Source organism: Herpailurus yagouaroundi, unplaced genomic scaffold, assembly GCF_014898765.1.
Source record: "Herpailurus yagouaroundi ecotype Mexico unplaced genomic scaffold, PumYag 166, whole genome shotgun sequence".
In the NCBI taxonomy this organism is placed as follows: domain Eukaryota; kingdom Metazoa; phylum Chordata; class Mammalia; order Carnivora; family Felidae; genus Herpailurus; species Herpailurus yagouaroundi.
Window position 1 is genome coordinate 24,925,706 of NW_024412407.1, and position 22,980 is coordinate 24,948,685.

At 34.9% G+C, this 22,980-nt stretch overlaps 1 protein-coding gene across 16 annotated transcripts in view; it reads left to right on the forward strand.

Moving 5' to 3' along the window:
* The window catches only part of SOX5 (SRY-box transcription factor 5), a 1,021,040-nt gene that overhangs the window by 951,602 nt on the left and 46,458 nt on the right, over positions 1-22,980 (forward strand). The gene's annotated exons all lie outside the window — the stretch shown is intronic.

Below are 22,980 nucleotides of genomic sequence, written 5' to 3' on the forward strand. Positions count from 1 at the left end.
AACTTTGAAGCTGAAATGTTTTATGTTTGTAAGATCTTAAGGTCTTAGATGAGGATATGTGAATACATTATACTTTCTGTGAAGGAAGACAGAAGAGTGACCATAAAGTATTTTTTTCCTGAGATTACTTAGGGAAGTAACAACACATATTTTCTATTAGAAAATGTTAAGTAGAAAACTGACCCAGTTAATTTACCCCCAAAATAACAACTTTTGCTGAATTAGCTAGAATATTGTTTGTGTTCTCCATTTCCCAAATGCCATATTGGAAATAACTAAAGAGCAAAAGAATAAACAGAGAAGAAAATTAAAAAGTATTGAAAGAGAAAGAAACTCTAAGAATTTATTTTTAATCCTATTCTAGTATCCTGACAGATACCTTTCACAGTTAGTGTATTAATTCAGAAGGTGAATTGAGAAGGAGAAGGGATCAGTTGGGAAAGTCTACTCCAGCCTCCATCTTCCCCAAACTCTTAAGGACCTTTTCCGTATTATTAAGAGGTAAATACACTTGAAAGCACAACTAAACCTGGACAAGGAACCTAGACCATGATTCACCCATAATATGTGCAAACATATAGTTCAAATTATTGTACACACTGCTGTGATATTGGTAAATGTACAAGTGCACCCTTTAAGAACTATTTCAGCCGTGTAATGAACTTGGCATGTTCTGTGCCTAATGTGCACCCAAGATCTGGACTGCTTTTATTTATAATCAGAGAGGAGCATATTTTTTAAAATTTGATTATAATTATAACATTTGTTAACTAAAATTTAATTTTAAAGCAGTGATATTTTGAGGTCTTCATGGACCAGCAATTTCAATATATTGCATGTATGGGCTAATTTTGAGTAAAATAAATAGCTGTAGCAGCATAGTCACCGTCACACACAAATAATTCCGTGAGATATCATTCTCTGTTTTTTTCCCTTGATTTATTAATGTGATTTCATACCATGTTTCATAATGATGCTTACATTATGACATTTCATATTATGATTTTAGACTAGATAGTTCACTTGTAAATAACTAGTGGGCTCTCTTTATTACCTCTAGAATAACTTTTTGTCATTATTATCTTCTCCCCAATTTACTTACTCAAATAATCAGGAAGCTTTTGATGTCAATCAGCCTCATCCATTTATGCATCTGTTCATTCATTCATTCATTCATCCATCCGTTCAAATGTTTACTGAGCAGTTGTCACAGTGATACTTTTTTTAGGTAACCATGGCAAATGCAAAAGTGATTGAACGTTTGTTTTGCCAAGACTAGAACACTACTTTATGAGTTCTGTGGTTCTAGACACTCATAGAATCCTATACAACCCTATACACCAGTTGCAAAGCAGACTTATTCTCCATCTCAGTGATAATCCTCTGCCACTTTCTATAGTCTCATAAACCTCCATTTTTTTAGTACAAGTGAAAAAGTGGATTGTGTTTCTATACCTATGATTATACATAATTTTAAAATATGTTTTGTGGCTTATCTTTAAAACTCAGTGTAACTTTTTAAAAACTAGCCTGCTTGAATTTTTATCAAGTTTAAGAAAGTAGTAGATATTGTGTTTCTTCCCATTTGCAATTGTGTAAAAGACATTAAAAGTTTAACCAACCAGTAAAGTGCCTCTTTTTAGGTAATAACATGATTTAATAAAAATATGTCCTCTAGCACGCTGTCTACAACCACTCTTATTGTCAGAAAAGATGTCTTAAATGTGCTTGTGTTTTAGCTCAGCAGTAAAGTTTAGTGCATTAAAAATAGTCTGACCAATAAATATTACTGTTGTCATTTTAATGAAGAACATGGCCAAAAAGATACAACCAATAGTAAGTAAAGAGGACCCATTTCAATACATGAATTTAGTTTCTTGCAGCATGAAACTGACATTTATACATGGCATTATAAACATTTTCACTTCACAAAGCTATTTTATTTATTAGAATAGCCATCATTTATTGTTCTGTTTATATTTTTAAACAATCAGTTCTTAGTGTCCTTTGGGCATTTTCTGTGTGTTTTATTGGTCTATTTTACTATACAATGGAATTATTTTATGAATGGGCTTTATGTATCTGTATACCTATCTGACATAAACCAAAATGATGGTTTATGTTGAAGATATATTTATTGTTTGGAACAATGGAATTGTCAGCCACATCCAAGTGATGATGTAAGGAAAATGATCTTATTGGCAGCTGTCAAAAATCAACCATGTTCTCTGGGTTTTATTGCCTGCCCTTCTTCCTAGGTGTGCCTTTGCCTTTGACTCACAACTCTAGAGAAGGACACAAACAAAACTTATTTGCAATTTGCAAAAAATGGAAGGGGGGAATCAAAAGGAGGGGGCTCCAAAAGACTGTAAAATTGTACAGCATGAGTCCTCTGATGCATGCTGTTTTCAATCTGCTGTGTGCCAGTTGGAGGCTTGGGGAGTGTGTGTGCGCACGAGAAAGGATAATGCTGAGAAATGATAGAGTGGCTGTGACCTCCAAGCTCAGCCTGGAAATCCAAGACATTGATTTCACTTAGCATTCCTGCTGAGAAATCTGGCGGAGTTCAGTTGTAATAAAAGAACAAGATTCTGTTCTAATGGTAATGGCGTATGACAGACATATCACTTTGTCTGTCCTCAGCACCAGAGAGAGGAGAATTGGAGAAAGGTCACCTGACCTGCCTGTGGTGTTGTACGAGTGCTGTACTGAGCTTTGAGCTGCTGCCTAGGAACATAATTATTTATAATATTAAATGATAAAGAAACCTTTAGAGGGTTCACAATGAACCTCTAAAAAAACTGCAAACAGGAATCGCGTTCTGTAAATATGAAAGCACAAAAAGAAATCTGGTCTCTTCAAAATCTGCATTGGAGAATATGGGTAGTGTTGCTTGTTGAGTTATATGTCCTTGAACTTACTGCTTATGAACTGTTTTCATTAATACCTGACATATTGTCATTGGTTAATTTTTCTTTCTTTTTTTTTTAATGCCTTGATATTATTAGGCAAAAGCCAAGAAAACTATTTTGCCAATGGTTAGAAAATTAAGGTCATCAGCAGTTTTTTTTTTTTTAATTTCTCATGTGTTACATAAAATCCTTTTTAATACATGTACACTTGTCTCTTTAAAAATTGGTCCCCACCGCTCTGGATTCTACTCCAGGACCATTCTTTTCATCAACCAACAAAAAGAAATATATTTAGCTCTTCAGAGATATTCTTGTGTCCTTGCTGTGTCTTCACAGCTAGCTTATTGCTAAATATTGGTAAATAACTGAGTGAAAGTATGAAATCATGAACTTTTGTGTACAAGAGATCCCATTTCAAGGGAATTTTACAAGTTCTTCCACTTTTCATATTAAGGAAAATTATTTAGTTAAGTTATTGTTTAGCCATATTGGTCCTTAAATCTCATAGACAGAATTGCTGCTCTGACTGTTTAAATTCCTTAACAAATGTTTAAATTGATTTGTGTATAGTTTAGCATTTTGTCACAGGATGCATTAATGTATTAGTGACTTTCATTTTTACACCAACATATTTCCTTACTTAAATGACTTTCTGAATTATTTGTTGCAGTCTTTTAAAAACCTAGATAGCCTTTCCTGTGTGATAGTAACTGATCTCTTGATAACATTTGTTTTGTAAGAAAAAAAATGATTTCCCTTAAAAATAATAGACTCAATGTCAGCCTTAAAATAGTTATATTAGGAGGAAGAACATTTTTACTCAATTTCACACACCACTCACACAATTGTTGGTAGTAGACTTACAATTCCATGCTACCAAGAAATTCTCATATGTCATAGATGTGCTATCTGAATTTTACATGTTAAGTGATTTGCCATTGTAAAAGTAGCCACCTCTTGGGAAAATTACAAGAGCAACTTGCAAATACTATGAAATGTCTCTTGGCATTTGATGAAAACTTGTATATTGCCTGCAACAACCAAGAATAGTTAGTTTGAAAAGCTGGTGACAAGACAGAACTCCTGGGTGCTTTTCTTTTACCTTTGCTATGACCCTAGTCATACTCCTTGGTCACAGTTGTGTCTGTATCGATGACAGGAGCACGTAAATTGTCTGAATCAATTCTTTTTTGTTCTTTTCAAATACTTTTAGCAGCGATGTTCCCATTTGCTCAGCAGTAGCACCTGGGAGTTATGACAAGGGAAAGAAATATTTTCCAACAAGACAGAAACAGTCCTAGCCAGCTGATCAGGCACAATCAGATTCTTTCAGCTGCAATATCCTTATAAATATTGCTTCAAATTCAGAAGCAAGAAGCGAAAGTATATTGTTATCTGATCTTCTTTCTCAAGTGCAGTAATGAAGATCTTTTCTGATTTGGTGGCTAGGTGTTTGTGTTAGTGATGCCCGAATTGCCAATGACTCTTATTAGGGCATCTATTTTTTTTTTTTTTTTTTTTTTTTTTTTTTTTTTCTGTAATGGTACCAATCACATAGTTCCATGCTATCAAATAAGCATTACATCAGTACACACTCATCTACAGGGTAGAATTTTGTAGCTAAATGCCATGAGTCAGAAACCATGGTACACATACAAGATTAGTATTATGTGGGGAACATGAGAAATCCGAGGATAATCATGATTCATCTTAATTGAAAATTAGTTCGAACAGGAGATGTGGGAAATAAAGCTTTTTGCTAACTTTGAGATCATGTTCTGTAATGCTATCTGGGGGAAAAGGCTGAATACCAAAGTCCGCACACAGTGTAACCACAATCAAGTTGAAACACCACTAACACTAACTGTAAAAACATTATTTTTAATATTATGGGAAACACATTCTTTAAAGAGAAAGCAAATGAAATCAAAGAGATTTTGTAAGTTTTAAATGGACCAAGGCCTTCACAGGAGTACTTCCATGATGAAAGTTTTGAAAAATACTGTTCAATATAACTGTTGGCTTCATTTCATATTTTTTACATTTTATCTGACCACAAAAACTTTTGCGCAGTAGTAGTTGCTAGAGATGTAAATTCCAATATGTAAAAGTTCCTAGAATGCTAGTATTTGATGTATTCTTAGACCTTTTCAGGTCAAGATCACAAATAATCTTTATTGACTACCCTGGGCTGGAATTCATCTCTGAATGTGGTATCTCTGAATAATCCAGAGTGCTTCACTAGTATTAATGAGAGGAACTGCCATTCATCTATACATGTAAGAACAGATAAAATCACAGATCCATTGTGAAACTGTTGAACGTGGTACTTTTTACATATCTCATTTTCCCCAAAACTTCAGAACAGAAGGGGGTGTTAGCCTCAGCTAATTATAACCACATTTAAATTGCCCATTTTCTATTCTTGTGCTTTAAACACTGTTTGGCATATCAATTAAATGCTAGAATTTCCCTAATACCTTGCTCTGTACACCTGCTTTGTGTTTTGTTGAATAGCTGTTGAACACCTCTCTCTCTCTGGTATTTCAATATCTGTGAAATAACAATTTTGTGAGCCTTTAAGATGTGATATGGATGTGTCATACTCAAGAGGTGAATTCATTTGAGAAGAATCACCCCATAGAGCTAAACTGTAAATGTACCCATTATCATTATCATCACTTCCTGGGTGGGACATATGTACAGTGAATATAACAGAGTCGCCCTGTCATTTTAAATAAAGTAGTTTTCTTTTTTGCAGTCCGTGTTGCTAAACTGAAATATGTTAAATGAAATGTTATCAACAGAACCCCTGTGATGAGCCTCCCCCTTTCCTTTTCATCTGTATTCAGTTGACAGGAATCTCAAACAGCTAGGTACTTAAACAGAGCCTTTTCTGAGCACAGTGGTATTAAATATCCAAGTCGGTCATTTGGCGATATAGGCTTATGATTCAGGAAAAGAGGGGTTGGTCACAATTGTAACATAAAAAAACAGTACAAATTATAAAACAAAGAGACAGACAAGTCATAATCATGGCATTTTTAAAGAGGCAAAATATACAGAGGGATTTAGGTAATGTTCTTTGAATTCAACTGGCCTGGCCTCTGTTCCCCAGTATACTGAGTTTGTTTTGACAGGAACCTGTCTGGAACACAGCAGCCAGCTCTGATGAGCCATGTCAAAGCTTTTTAATAATGCAAACCATGGGGAAAGCAAGAGGATGTTGAACATGTGCAGACACAGGAAGATCCACAGAATCACATTTTCTAAATGGAAGTTGCCCTCTAAAATAGATCCAACCCAAAGAAGACACACCATCCAAAAAGCTGTGATTAAAGCATTTTAATCTTAAAACCAGGCAGTTAAAACCTAAATAGTGTAGGGAGGAAAAACAGCAATGTGAAAGGACGTCTTTGTACAGGAGGATCTAGAACAACCTCCACGAACATCATGGCTAAGAAGGGGAAATCATTACTATGTTAGAGACTAAGTAAGTGAAAGCCCACTTCTATGGTTCTCTTCCTTTTTAAGAAAGCATTTACAATTTTGACTTCCTAAAATGTACTCCAAATCAGTTCAAATCCTTTATTTTCTAACCTAAGTGAATGATCAGTGCTTCATTTGAGCTGATTATTGACCTCTTTCCAACCCTCTAGACCATACGTGTACTGGAGCTATTTGGATAGAGAATTGAGAAGAGAACCCATGCAGGACCTCTCTAGACCTCAGATTTGATTCCCTCTCTATTTAATCAAATATATTCTGTTTATACATCTTTCTTATTCATAAATAGGAAGAATTTTAATGGTCTTTCTCGCAGAGATGTACCAAAGTACAGGTATGTTTTTAAAAGGACAACAAATATCAATGTCCTCTTTAGATTGATGGAAAATAGTATAAGTAAATATTCATTAGTTATATTTTTTCAATAGATTTTTGTCTAGAGAGAACAAAGCATTCTATGATATTTTTAAACATTATAAAAATGGAGAGGGATAAGAAAACACAGTAATTAAATGTAGATGTAAGACTCAAAAAATTAAAGAGATTTACCACTCTAAGCTGAAGACAAGTTCAAAGCCCAACGTATTCAAGTGTCATTTATTTCACAAAGGTATCAGGCATTTTATTTATAGAAGCATAGAAGCTTAAGTAAGGAAGAAACCCAGAAAGGTTTCAGTCCAACACATAATAACCTACTTAAGTGGTCCCTTTGCCGCCACTCCATGAGGTAGCATTATTTTATTCAGAGTAACTCTTAACGTCGCAATATTCTTATTTAAATAGAATTGTAATCAGATTTCCAGGATTTCAGCGTGTGGTTCCACTGAATGACAACTGTATTTGTTAGTACTCCTTCAGTTGCAAGTAATAGAAAACCCAACCCAAACTGGACCAAGCAAAAAGGAAATGTATTCACTCACATAGAAAAAAAAAAAAAATTCTGACTACAGGTCTGGTTTAATCAGAAGCCCAAACAATATTGCATGGAAGTATTTCCTATCTCTTAGTTCTGCTCTTTTTCTCATTCTTCAAAGGACTGTTCTTTTTTGGTGTTTTATATATGCTTACATCTATCATTCACTGATTCAACGAGTATTAATTCATGCCTATTGTGTGTCAAGTTCAATGCCAGGCAGTAGAACTACAGCTCCGATGGCTGTAAATAAAAGTGTGTCCTATTAAAATCTTACAGTCTAAGAGGAAAAGACCAACTATGAACAATTAAACAAATAGATAATTTCATATTTTGGTAAGTGCTATGAAGAAAATAAAACATGGTAAAAGATCAAGTTCCTAGGGATAAGCAAGGAAATCTTCTTGAGATAAAGATGTAAAGGAAACCCTGTCTGACACATGCGATGAAAGTACCTGCAAAGGTCTAGGGGAAAGTTATTCCAAACAGGAGGAACAAGCAATTGCAAAGACCCTAATATGTGAATCTGGAAATTCAAGGTTTAGAAAATAGGCTGAAGTAGCCAGAATGCGGAAAACATAAGGGAGAATGCTAAGAAATGAAGTTGATAATGAGAAAGACCAGATCATGTATGACTTTTTCTTGTTCAGGAATTTAAGCTATATTTTAAGTTCATTCAGTTTAAAGAAATAATATGTTTTCCATTCACTATAAACTGTAATTACGTACTCATTGTCTTCCTTTCTTAGGGTACTATGTTTTTGAGGGAAGGAAATTTTTTCCTTTTATCCTTTGGATCAATTGAAAAACAGTTTAAGCATCTCTACAATACTTCCCTAGAAATACTGTGGAATTTGAACCTTAATGAGACATATTGTACCTTGCCATTGGAGGAACAAGACATTTTAATTTGACAAGTCTATTAATGGCCTATGATGTGTCAGAGTGCTAGGACCTGAGGATACTGGCACATAGTTTAGATAGATCTCTGCCCTCATGATATATATACATCACATGTATATACAGTGATGTAGATGATAAGGGATATATGGATGGAAAAGGACAATTTTGTATAGCTATTAAGGGCAGCAAGTAAGTGCAAGGAGTGTGAATGTAACCTGAAGTATTTCCTGAGTTTTCTTCAGATTGACTTACTTTATCAGGGTTGTTTCACTAGTAATATAAGAAAACACATACCCTTAACAGTACCTGGCACCACCTATATAAAGCAAATTACAAGGTTGAGTTTTTGGAGTGATATTTTCATACTAACACTAACACGTGAGTATTGATTCAAATGTAATCACCTTAAAAATTATAATTACTATTTATTAGCAATCATAAGAGTTTTAGAACTCTTACTTAATATCTTTTGATCATGTTAATAAACCACAAAGGAAAACAGACCCTAATTTCTAATTAATCTTTTTGCTTTTGATATTTTTAAAAATGTTTGATTTTTACCCAAAACTTTATAACCCAGTCTGACTTCAACAGATCTGCCACGTCTCCCAGCAAGCAGACTTTTAGCTAGCTTAAAAAAGTCAGTAAAAAATGTGCTACAATCTCTTTTTTGTGCTAAAATCTTAAAACAACTATAAAAGGGTATTTTTAAATTATGAATAGCATCATTTTCATCATTAAATTGAACCTGTATTCTTCTGAATTGAATATTTTTGAGAGGATAACTTTCTTTGAAAATCTCTTTCTCTCTCACTTTTTCTGTTTCCTTTCCTTCATCTCCTGCTCTCTTCCCCTCTTCCATCCTTCCATGTCTCTAGTTAAAATTTTTATTAAAAAACACTTGTCAGGGGGCGCCTGAGTGGTTCAGTGAGTTGAGCGTCAGACTTCGGCTCAGGTCATGATCTCACGTTTTGTGAGTTTGAGCCCTGCATTGGGCTCTGTGCTAACAGCTTGGAGCCTGAAGCCTACTTCGGATTCTGTGTCTCATTCTCTCTTGGCCCTCCCCCCACTTGTGCTCTGTCTCTCTCTGTCTCTCAAAAATAAATAAACGTTAAAAAATAAAAATTAAAAAAAACACTTGTCAGGTAAATATGCAATGCCACCAACTTAAAAAAAAAAGAAACTTCTATAAAGTTTCTGTAAACCTTCTATAAATAATGTGATTATTTTATTAGTAAAATTTTAGCAATAATTATTTTATGATGTCTTTAGGCATGCACATTCATAATGCACTTAAAATCCTATTTATTTTAGTGATAGTAAGTTTATATACTAAGTTCTACTAAGATCTATATTGTATTATATTCTATAAAGTGAAATTCTTTTTTAGTTACACCTGTTTTCCCATTTTCCTATTTTCCATGATATGGAAAGTGGCCTTATTACATATGGCCATATTACATATGATATGGAAGTGGCCTTAATTGTGCCTAACAAGAAACAGAGACTATTTTAATCCAAAGGCTACTCAAAAAATTACAAGATAAGGAAATTCTCCACCATCATTTATATAGTTTCTCTTTACTGGCAATAACCAACTAGAAAACAATCATTTTTAATGAGGGCTTTTTAAACAAAGACCAGAAATTGTATGAATTGATTAGTATTAAATGTGAAAAAAAAAAAGCCCTCAACAGATACACAGTGAGTGGTGTAATTCACATTGGCTATGAATTATTATTTAGTGGCTGCTTAATATGACCAGGTAAATTTTGTAAGCATGCATATTCTTATCTTATGTATCTTCCAAGTTTGAGGACATAGGAGACACAGAATAGCATTCAAAATATACAACACCTCTTTCTGTTGATTTGTTTTTGGATCTAGGAGATAATTTTATGACTCTTCTTTTACTTGAAAATATATTTGAAATTTTTTCTATATTGAATAAGAATTTTTCCCAATGCAATTATAATCTTAGGAACATTAAATTGTAAAACACATTATTAATGGCTCAAAGTATTGAGTATTGTTAAGAACTTGTTTAACAAAGTGCTGCTTAGAAAGGAGCATACCTACAAATGCAAGTGTCTAAATATCATGAACAGCTAGCAGCTTCCCTTAACCTGAATCCAAAGGTGTCCTAAAGTTTTCTTGGGAAAAATGTGCCCTGTCCCAGTCTAGGACCTCCTTGTAGATAATCTAATCAGATGCTTCTTAGAATTACACTTCCCTCCTCACAAAGCTGTATGACTTACAGTTGCAATATTCCACAGCTTTTAGCCCTTGACTTCCAACTATGGAGTAGCTAATTCCATTGAGTGACTTTTTCAGAACCCAACAATTAAAGAAAAAAAAAATCCCTTTGAGACTTTCATTTTTCAAAAGGAGAAAGATGAGATCTCTAAATTTAGAAAAAAATAAAGACCAGAATTTTCATTTTGTAAGTTTTACATTACCAGAATAATATGAAGGGGAAAAATGTATACTCAAATACATAAAAATTCATTTTCTCCCAAACTGTTTGCCAATACCAGAAAATACTAAGAAAATACTAAGAACCCTACATTTTTATAAAACCACAAAATATTTTTTAATTAAAACTCTGTTGTAGTTCTTTTCAAGACTAATTTTCAGGACTGAGATTTTTGTATGAGACTCATTTAAATTGGGCCTTTCAATAACCAAGGAATCTTATTTTTCTAGTTCATTCTATAATTTGAGTTGTTATGGTTTGTTGTACAATTCTGATGACTTTTGGCAGTGTAGATATTTCATAAATAGGAGAAAAAGAAATTGAAACCAAAAATAGAAAGGATGAAATACTGCAAAAATTTTCTCTTGTGGTATTTCCAGTAGCACTCAAAATAACATAAGAAAACTATTCTGTTGTGAAGTATGTATAAAAGCATTATGACAGCAATAGGAATGTCCTTAAATAAGTACAGATTTGTGTTTTCTATACTTCCCTGTGTAACTCTTTTGAGGATCAAAGTTTCATTTTAAGTCGGCAGGAGCTCAATATTCAGGTCAATCCTATATAAATACAGGGCAAGACAAGAATTTTAGGTCAGCTGATGGAATTTTTAGTGCCAATTTTCATGCAAATAGTGCTGTCATTTATCTAAAAAATGATAATTCTGATCCAATTTTAAGAGAACCACTGGGTAATTTTAGTTTGGTTTTACTTGTTTTTTTTTCCCTATTAGCTTTCATAGAGTTGCAAGGAGGTAGAATTCTGATTATATCTGAGACTGCACTTTATGGACTTGCAACAACATAATTGAAGGAAAGATCAGTTTCATAAGATTGATCATATTAGATACACTTCCTTTATCCATTGAATTCTAAGTGGCTGGTCCATAATATGCATTCAATAAATGTTTACTAGATTACATGTTTATATTCTACAACTCAATCTTAATAACATGAATTTAAACTGTACTTATCACTATTTGTGATGTAATTTTCACTATATGTTTATTTTTGCAGTTAAATTATTAATGCCACATGATCTAAGGCAATGTGTCTGTGTAAGTGATTTTTTTAAGTCAGTAATATGTTTTTAGTTATTGTCAGGTGAACTTTTGGGACTTTAGTGTAACCATATTATTTTCTAGAATTCTGAGCATATAAAATAAAATATTGGAATTTAATGAGACAAAAAGAAATAGAAACATTTTGAAATATTCTTTGAAAATGTACTTGAATCCTATTTTTAAAAAAATAAGATCGACTTAAAACACAGTTAATAAAATATGATTTCATTTACAGAAGTTATCTTCTACTAGAAAAAAGAGGAATGTCTTCCTTTGGGGAAAAAAAAACAAAAAAACAAACAAACAAAAAGCATTTTCCAAGCAATAGAAATAGACTTTACAGTTGCCAACAAAGCTAGATGTTTCTTCCCTGGTTTATATAATCTTTTTAAAAAACTACATAATGGCCATGTTATTCATAAATGAGGTTTCTAGAGTCACCATCAGATATCACTTTTAGAAAGAACATTTTCTGAGTTTTACTCAGTAAACTTTTTGAGCACCTATAATATGGTGGACACTATGGTAGAACCAAAAAAGAACAATAATTAACACCCTGTACAGTGTAATGGGGAAGATGGACAAACTGACAATTAAAATACTATGGGCTAAACACTGGTCAAAGAACAATATGGAGGCAAGGGAAAAAGTTCCTAATACAACCTGGGGAGAAACAGGGGAATGAGGAAGGACTTCCAGAAGATGTGCCATTTAGAAGGTTTTTGAAGGAAGTGAAAACAGCCTGTGCAAACGCATGTGGGAATGAAAGAACAGACTGTTGGGTTTCATCTGAATTATAAAGAGAGAAATAAGGTGGTCTGTAATGCATGTCTAGAACATTGGGAGTAGAGTTAAGAAGAATAAGGATGAAAGAAAAGTGTCTACAGGATGAAGGCTAACCTACTTGTCATTCTGTGACCTAGCCCCACCCACCACACTAGCCTGATTGGTTACTTGTGCCTTTCTCTTGATCCCAAGTTTTGCGTTCCATATGGAGTTACTCTCTCCTATATCATCTTGTTTTACCTCTTTTTGCTTATGTTTGCCCCACTCTAGCTCTCTGGGGTGCTTTTTTTCCTCTTCATTACGTTTTTTCCTTTTGCCTTGCACCAACTTATGAGATCTATCTAGTTATCACCTCTCTGTAGAATTGGCTGTTCCATCATATATGACTCCACTGCACAGATACATACTGCTTGTGTTGTATCCCCGCACCCTTACAACACCTGATTGCCATTGTCTTCCCTTGTATGAGTCTGAGCCTTTCAGCATAGGGATTATTTCTTACTTATTTTTAGTACCGAGCATAATATTTGACATGTAACTATTACTCTAGTTCTGTTAAAGAATAATCAAGCAAACAAATAGGCAAAACTTCTGTGGAAGCAAACCAAGATATTATGTTCAGACATGTGACTGAGTTTGGGGCCCCTTAGGTGGAAGTATCAAAGGTCAGTGGCTTGGATCACTGGAGGATAATCTCAATGCAGCATGAGAAGCATAACTACTATTGTCTGCAGTTGAAGCAGGCATAATTTACCACCCCTTTACTATGGTCTGGATGAAGCACTCACCATATACTTCTTTCTGCCCTGATTCTCATTGTCAAATTTGCTTTGTCAAGTATCTTGAAATTGGAAAAAGTTACCTTAAAAAAAATCAACAGTAGGGGCGCCTGGGTGGCGCAGTCGGTTAAGCGTCCGACTTCAGCCAGGTCACGATCTCGCGGTCCGTGAGTTCGAGCCCCGTGTCGGGCTCTGGGCGGTTGGCTCAGAGCCTGGAGCCTGTTTCTGATTCTGTGTCTCCCTCTCTCTCTGCCCCTCCCCCGTTCATGCTCTGTCTCTCTCTGTCCCAAAAAAATAAATAAACGTTAAAAAAAAAATTAAAAAGAAATCAACAGTATTCTGGCCAGCTATAAATTAATTAATTGGAATTCTGGTTTCTATGTTAGCAGCATGAGTTGGTTTAGTATGAATACATCTTCAGGTGAATGGTCTCCCTTACAGATGCTGAAGGATTAAGTGGATCCTGAAGTAAAAGGCACAGGCTTATACGAATACTGGCTAGTTTTGTTGTATTGTTTAATGGAAAGTTCAAATCAAATTTTAGGCAAGAAAATTATTTTGTCTTTCTCTCTTATATTTGTAAGTTCATTATTCTTTGCTTCTCTTTTTGCCAATCTAGCTTAAATATGGCAAAGAAATATTCCGTCTATACATGCTCATGTATTAGTTTATATTCTACATGTATAAACATATGTATGTGTGTATATATGTATTTCATCCCTTATTATAAGAATCAAGAATGCAGATTCATTTTATTTGAGAATCTAATGACCCAAGGCAACATTTAAAATAAGGTCAAATATAAAATAAAGGCGCTTAATCCTTCTCCTTAGTTCAGTCTAGAAGATATGACCCAAACTCTTATGTAATGATATCATTACAGTTGCTATATAAAATCTTTTATGCCATCCAGACTGTGAAGTGTATTATTCTTTTAATGTTATGGGTTGGGAAAAATTAAACATGCGGCATTACAGCTGAGTTTCACTACACATTAATTATTTTAATTGCCTATTTCTTAAATGAATATCTGATAAATCAATCTTGCAATTCTTCATGCTTCATGACACGCTTAACTCAATACAGACACTTAAGGATCATTATGCTGTGAGAGCTTTAATACAAATTTGAGATCATTATAATTAAAATCAGACTCTTACCTGATGCTCAATTCTAAGCCTTTTCGTCTTTATTGAATTTTCTTTGCCCTATACCTTGAATTTCATATTTTAACATGAATACGCAGAATATATAATCAAGCTAAGCATCTTCAATACATCGGAAAAAAATATTTTGTCTCCTGAGCACAGCATAAAAAACTGGCCTTAACTGACATTCTATATAAGTAGTTATCACCCCTTCAAATTCTTTAAAGACATCAGTTCCCTCCTGGTCACTGCTGCGGAGACAAGAATGCCTTAATGACTCTATTGAGGTTATCATTAAAATAAAAGGAGATTTTCAGACATCAGCTATCAATCACTATAAAATGGCCTGTGGGTAACCTTTGACACAACTCATTTGAAATAAACCTGGGATGGATTCATAGCCTTTGGTCAAGCCAGTAGGTGGCCTAAAGGTCTTTTCTACCCTCTCTTTCATTTCTTGCAATATTAGTTTCTCTGTAAATGACTGGACAGCATTTGGATGTAGGTAAATGGCAGTGTGTTTTATATTGAAACAAAATAGGTTTATTCAAATAATAGTGTTGAGGATACTTATGCATTTACTTCAAAAATGTTCTCTTTAATTTTATACTTTAAATATATGAATACATGTAGAATTTACTTGTAGCTAGCTTCTTTGGTAAAATATTTCATGATTTGGTATTATAAACATTTTTCAAGGGTTCAGACTAATATTACCCAAATTGAGTTCTACATGATCCCTATAATAATGGGATATAACAATTTTTTTTGAAATGAAGAAGAAATTACAAGATTTCAGTTGTTAGTCTGATTTTTTCTGAGAAATTATTGCTTAACAATCTTTTTCCCTGTTGACATTTAGATGGAACGTTGCTAGGCTTACATTGCAGAGACTTGGATTCAAGTCCCAAGCTTACTAAAGTTAGGACCATAGGCACATTTTTAAATATCTCTAATGTCAGCTTCCTTATCTGTGAAGTGGGATTCATGATATCTCACATTCTTGCTGTGATAATAAAATAAGACAGGGACACCTGGGTGGCTCATCCCATTGAGTGTCCTACTCTTGATTTCAGCTCAGGTCATGATCCCAGAATCCTGGGATCGAGCCCCGCATTGAGCTTCATGCTGAGTGTTGAGCCTGCTTAAGATTTCTCTCTCTGTCTCTGTCTCTCTCTGTGTGTCTGTCTCTCTCTCTCCCTGTCTCTCTCTCTCCCTCTGCCCCTCTCCCCCACTTGTGCTCTCTCTCTCTCTCAAATAAATTTTGAAAGTAAATAAATTACATCCTTAAAAAAATAAAATAAGGCAAAATGTGTGAGGGTGCTTTGTAACTAGTAAAGCTATTTAGATGTCAGGGAGTAAGTGAACAGTATTAGAAAATCAGCATTAAGATGAACAGATATAAAAATATTCAAATTATTTTTTAAATATTAATATTTAGTTTACTAAACTTATTTGATGTAATTTTATGTTTTGTAATATTTAACTGACTCCCTCCAAATATTAATGTAACAAATAGTGTACAGGGCTGTAAGCATTTATTACTTCTTGAGAAACTAGCTCTCTTCATGACAAAACCAGCATTTCTTTGGGAGTAGATTTCTTTTTCCCAGGTAAAAGTTTCATAATTTCTGTATTCAATTAGACATATACTATGCCTTTTCTTTATTCATTCTCTGGTAAGTTAATTATGAGAGAAGGAGAAAAGAAAAACACTTTAAGTTGATCATATTTATAAAATCATTAATTTTGATTAATATTTAGGGGAAGGGAAAATAATCTTTATTTCTAGTAAAAATCACCTAATCCCAAATAGCAAGTTTTATAGGACTAATATTCCAAGAGCACATGCCCTTGATACCTTTTTGTATTTTTAGAAAAGCTGATGTGAGGATCCATGGAATAAGGGTATTATAACCTTATAAAAACTTCTGAAAATTGCATTTAAATTAAACATCTAAGATTTAAAATCCAAATCCCAGTTCTAGACTACTAGAATATAAATTCCTTCTCTCCATGACTAGCACTGTTGGGAATAATGCTTAAATGATACTCTGGAACAAATTAAAAAATAAACCTACCACATGAGAGAGGGGGAAAAAAAAAAAGACCAGAGCAAATGGGACAACTCTTCTAATTCTATATATTAAAGAAAATTGCCAGTACTGCCCTTAATCTGAAGGGTGAGAATCAGTCTGTTTTAAAGCAAGTGGGAGTTGGGGTGCCTGGGTGGCTCAGTCGGTTAAGCGTCTGACTTCAGTTCAGGTCATGATCTCGTGGCTTGTGAGTTCGAGCCCCACGTTGGGCTCTGTGCTGACAGCTCAGAGACCGGAGCCTGCTTCGGATTCTGTGTCTCCCTCTCTCTCTGTCCCTCCCCTGCTCATGCTCTGTCTCTCTCTGTCTGAAAAATAAATAAAAAACATTTAAAATTTTTTTTAAAAAATAATAAATAGAGCAAGTGGGAGCAAAAGAAGTGAGTTTTACATTTAAATTTTATTTTTGCCTATCTTTGGACTTTTTACCCTTTGTCTTCAATGACTGCCTCTCTTTCCTGTCCGCAGTGAATGGAGTAGAAGGAATTGTGGTTTAGATGTAGTGACCTAGTAAAGTTTCAAGAGAAATTAATAGGAAGCCTGACACTAAAGAGTGCCTGACAATGGCTGTGTTAGCTAACATCTCTAACTGGAAAGCAGTGCGTCCCAAAGATGTCAAGCCTTCAACTCTAGGGGAAGGCAAGAAAAAAAGGGAACAAAACTCTAAAGACTAGGAAGAACTATGAAATTCAAGTAGTGAGAAGAGTTCATTTGGAGGAATACATTATGGTAGTGCCTAGGTTTCTATTCTTCCCTAGCCACAGTGACATTTACATTGTATAGTAGACGTAAAGAAGTTTTAAAACACTTCATGAAAAAACAATAATGGAAAACAATTTATCAAGGGTTTGTCATTGATTAATCTTGACTATCCATGTAATTAAGATTTAGTAGTTAATGTTTAGTATTTTTTCTATTCAAGGCCATATGTGGGTGATAAAAACAGTATACTAATGCCTGCCCTCAAAGTTGTGTGGTAAAGAATGAGTACTCAGATCATCAGAAACATTCCTTTAAAGAGTAAAACCCTCTTAATCTATTTGAATTCTGATTTTTTTGCAATCAACAATTCAAGAAAACAACTAATGCAATAAAACAGAATACAGTGGTTTGTTAGTAATAATAGGGTGCTGTCTTAGTCTTCCCTTTCGCATTTTGTGTCTCACTGGCCTTCAAATCCATTACACACACACATGCATGCGTGCGCGCACACACACACACACACACACACACACACACACACATATATCCATCCTGCCCCAAGGTTCTATGCCCTATACAATTTGGCCCTTACTCAAGTCTCCCAGATGCACACAATATACCGGTTAACTGTCACAACTGCCATTAATCACTAAATACTAATAGTGGGCCCATCAGTCTACTGGGGACTTGTGCCCATTAGAAACTGTACATGCATATAGGTGGGCAATGGAAATGAGATTTTAGATTTAATTAAATGAGAGTTAGTATTAAGTGATTTATGTATGATTATGCCTGCTATTTCTTCTCTCCCTTTCTCCCAGGTTGGTCATCTAAAGATGGTTTATCTGCTTATAACCAGACCAAACTCTTCCTAGGATCTATAAAAACTTAAATCCCTAAAATAACCATAGATATATATTTTTTTAATTTTTAAAAATTGTTTAATGTTTTTATTTTTGATAGAAAAGCAGAGACAGAGAGAGTGCGAGCAGGAGAGGGGCAGAGAGAGAGGGAGATACAGAATCTGAAGCATGCTCCAAGCTCTGAGCTGTCAGCACAGAACCTGACACAGGGCTCAAACTTGTGAACCGGGAAACCAAAGTTGGACGCTTAACCGACTGAGCCACCCAGACACCCCAAGAACCATAGATATTCTTGAAAATAAGTTTTTTTAGCCCTTTAAGAGTCTTCCAAAGTATTTAATTCTATTTGTTTTATTTATTTGTTTTCATGAGTGTTTTTCCCCTGTGAACAATAGGCTTCCAAATGGGACAGTGGGACAGAGAGTTAATACTCATTTGTATTGGTATTGTTTATACTGTTCTGCTGTCTTTTTGATAATTCCTTTTGTAGATTCAGGCAGAAAGGTTGGTGTGCTCATTTTGTACGTTCACGTAGAGGTGCCATTCCCAAAACACATGGCTTCTATTTTCTTAGAGTTTATTCTGTAAAGCTGTATTGCTCCAAGAGCTCATGCTTGTGTGTGTGTGTGTGTGTGTGTGTGTGTGAATCCATTCCATCATTTGATAATTTTGTAGTTCTTGATTAATGCTTTTTCACATATCTTCAAGTGACACTAACAGGAAAGTAACAATGACAAATGCTTTTTAATTATGAATTTAAGGACTGATCAGGTGGTGCCAAGAAAACATTATGTTCTTTCTACACATGGAGTGACCAACTCTTTAATTTCTCTAAAGCATTTTATAAAAGCTTTTGGAGGTTTGCATTTAGAGGTTAATAAGAAGAACTGGTATGATTATTAACATCAAGTCTTAACTGCTGTATGCTTTCTTTTAGCCTCTTGGTAGAAGAACTATTAATCATTTAGAAGATAATAGCAATCTTCCAGATATAATGAGCACCAGAGGACAAAATAACCATTATTATTGGGAATTTGAAGTTGTCTAGGGACCAGAGGTTAAACAAAGTTGAATCTGAAACACCGTACATTTTATACTGGCTCCTGTTATGAATGTTCTCATCAAATATTATTGTTGACACTTGTATTCCTTCTGTTCTTCCTCTTTTCAAATACACAATGCATTTGAAAAATTTACTCTGCAGAATTTCTGTGAGTGAGTTTTCGTTTGGTATTTTGAGCTAAAAGTCTTCTCATAGAATATCCTTCTAAGTAAATGTATAGAAACTATATTTATACAGTTTAATTTTAGCACACTTTGAAAATAAAAAGTAGAAGTTAGATAGATAATGTAAAATTAACGTATCAGGGCACCTGGGTGGCTCAGTTGGTTAAGCATCCGACCTCAGCTCAGGTCATGACCTCATGGTTCGTGAGCTCAAGCCCCATGTCGGACTCTGTGTTGACAGCTCAGAGCCTGGAGCCTGCTTCAGATTCTGTGTCTCCCTCTCTCTCTCTGTCCCTCTCCAGCTTGTGCTCTGTCTCTCTCTCAAAAAATAAACATTAAAAAAAGTTGAAAATACCATTGTTTCAAAGCCAAGTTAGAAATGTTAAAAAGAAGGGAGAGGAGATACTAAGGGAGATAGAAAGAAAAAGTAAAAAGAATTACATGTAGGTGTGCAAAGCAAATGAGTAAAACTGAGGGAGATTCATGACATAATATTCATATATTATGGTTGAAGAGGGAGAAACAAGTGTTTTTCCAGGAGTCAAAATTAAATCATGGTAAAAAAAGGGTTTGGAATAATGAAAGAACGTCACATGTTTCGGTTATACTTCCTTCATTGAGGATGGATTAGCTATCACTGCCTAACAAAATACTACAAAATTTAGTGACTTTAAACAATAAAACACTTTCCCCAGACAATTGCTGTAGGTCGGGAATCTTGGGAGCAGCTTACCCGGATGGATCTGGCTAAGAGTCTCGTGGTTGCAGTCAAGTTGTCAGTTGGGGTTGCAGTCCCACGAAAGTTTAACTGGTATTGGTACATCCACTTCCAAAGTGGCTCAGTGCACATGCCTAACAAGTTACATCCTGTTGGCAAGAGGCCTGAGTTCCTTGCCAAGTGGACCTCTCTGTTGGCTGTTTGAGTGTCCTCATGACAAGGCAGGTGGCTCCCCTCCCTCTCCAGGCATGACGTTCTCCCCCAGGAAATATTTGGCAGTGTCTGGAGATAGCTTTCATTGCTGAAACCTGGGCAGGAGTGCTACAAGCATCTACTGGGTCTAGGGATACAGCTAAACATCCTACAGGACACAGGACAGTCACCCACAACAAAATTGTTAAGCCAAAATGTCAATAGTGCTGAGACTGAGAAACCATACCTGAAAGCGAGCGATCCAAGAAAGAGAAAGGTAGAAGCTGCAATGTCTTTTATGACTTAACTACCAGGAGTCAAACTGTCATTTCTGCAAAACTCTATTGGTTATATAGGTCAGTCCTATTTATTGTGGAGGGGGGAGGGACGAGAATACACAGGGACATAAATCCCAGGAGGCAGGAATTATTGGGGGGGCGATCTTGGAGGCTGGCTACCACAGAAGAACTTTGTATGTAAAAACAATGGCATTATTTGTCTTAGGTATTTCAAAGCACTTTTTAAATTAAAAAATGGATAGGAAATGGTATTGAGATTCCACAAGCCACACTCTTTATTCTTTGCTCTATTTGTGTTCAAATATATATATGTGTGTGTGTTTGTACAGTTTAGAGGTATTAAGTCACTGAAATCAAAAAAACAAGGGAAATGTTCTACCAAAATGTTAATGCAGAAGGAACAAAGAGCACGATAAACAACAAATGAAATGATGAAAACTATGTGAATACCCATAAGTTATTTAAAGGCCAAGAATTTAAATGTAAAAACAATATAAAATTACCACAATGAAGCATATGTCCCCCAACTACACCAGAGCCACCCACGTTTAAAAGAAGCAGGTATATATTAGGCAAAAGTGTAAAATGGCAAAATGAGGAAGCTAAATGAAAAGTTAGAATACATTACCCTCAACTAAATCACTTAAGACTTGGATTTAAAGGACAGTCAAGTCTAAGAGTAGCTTTAACAGAAAAAACACACCTATCAAAGAATTCCTGGAGCTCTATCTGCCTGGTTAACAAGGCATCTTGCAATTTGTATGATCAAAAGCAAGCATGTGTTTATGAAAGAGGCCTCAGGACCCTGTGTTCTAAGCTGACTTGATTTTTAGGTACTGAGAACCTACTAGTGAAGTGTGGAGTTGGAGTAGCCACATGAGTAGGATCCCTAATTCTTTAGTGGCTAAGAAAATAATGTGAGATGTTTGGTTAGTTTTATCTTGTGTTACTTTGCTTGACTGTTGCACATCAATGCAAACCTTCTTTCTGATCTATGTTCGTGAAGGAAAGGTCAGGGACACTACAGTCTTTTCGGAGATCCTCATGGTATTTCTGTTCTGTTCTGTTTTGTTTTGTTTTTCTCTCTAGTAAACCTCTACTGAACTGCACAAAGAGATGCCTTATTTGGGTGGAAAAGGTGAAGGAGGGCTCCTGCAGTGACCATTAGGACTAGACAATAGATGCAAAGCTGAGCTAGGCGAGAGAGATGAAACCCCAGAGCGCCCTTTATGCAATTCAACCTGTAGTGTAACTTCCCTACTTAACTTAATACGATTATTTAATCAGAGAGGATAATAGCAACCGGGTGATTAATTTTGCAACATGTTTCATGAATGCCTTTACTCTTTCCCATATGTTATTATTGCTACTTACTTCACATGAATATTTGTGATAAATATGGGGAAAATCACAGTTTTCAAATAGCACAGAGGAAGGAGCCTGAAATTCTGTATTTTTTCACTCAGTCATTATATGGCTATTAAGGAATCAAATCATATTTACAAATGAAAGAATATATTAAATACGTAGACAAACTGTCCTTAAATAATTCAGTTTAAATGAAATACAATACATACATCCACATACATCTTCACTGCAGACTTAAATATAAAGTAAATACATTTTTTCCTTCTTTATTACTTGCCACACAAAAACACAGCCTCAAAGCCACAAGCCTAGATGTCAAGTGATTTGCATTTTTCTAATGCCCAACATATAACAGCAAGTAATAAATAGTTGAAATTTCATTCAGTAAAGAATGAGTGAATGGATGGATGGATGATTGAATAAATTTAGATGTTCTTCCCATTGCCATTAGAATGCTATAAATTTGTTAACTACCAAATAAATATTTGCTTTTTGATAATTACTTTAGGTAAATATTTAAAGAAAAATTTTTGTTATAAAAATTGCCAATGAAAAATTTTGATAAAGGTATAAATAAAGGTGAAATTTTTATTCTGGAGGGTATAATCATCTGTTCATCCTTAGTGGTGCACCTTATGGTCCAAGGACCTCCTTCATGTGGGTATATTCTACGTCGTGAAGGACAAGGATACAAATAGAAAAAAAAGAGTAGATTTCTTTAGGTGATGAGGGTTTTGGGGTGATGGTGGGGTTCAGAGCCAACGGCCAAGAAAGAATTCTTGTGGTGCAAAAAGGTGATTTTTATTAAAGCACGGGGACAGGACTCGTGGGCAGAAAGGGCTGCACTGGGGTTGTGAAGGGTGACTGATTATATACTTTCAGGTTGGGAAGGGGTTAGGAACAGTGTAAGTCTCTAAGGAATTTTGAAAGCAAGGTTTCCAGGACCTTGAAGGCTAGCTGCTGTTAGGAAAACACCATTTATTTCTGTTTAGTAATGCCTCAGTCATGAGACCCTTCAGATATATATCAGG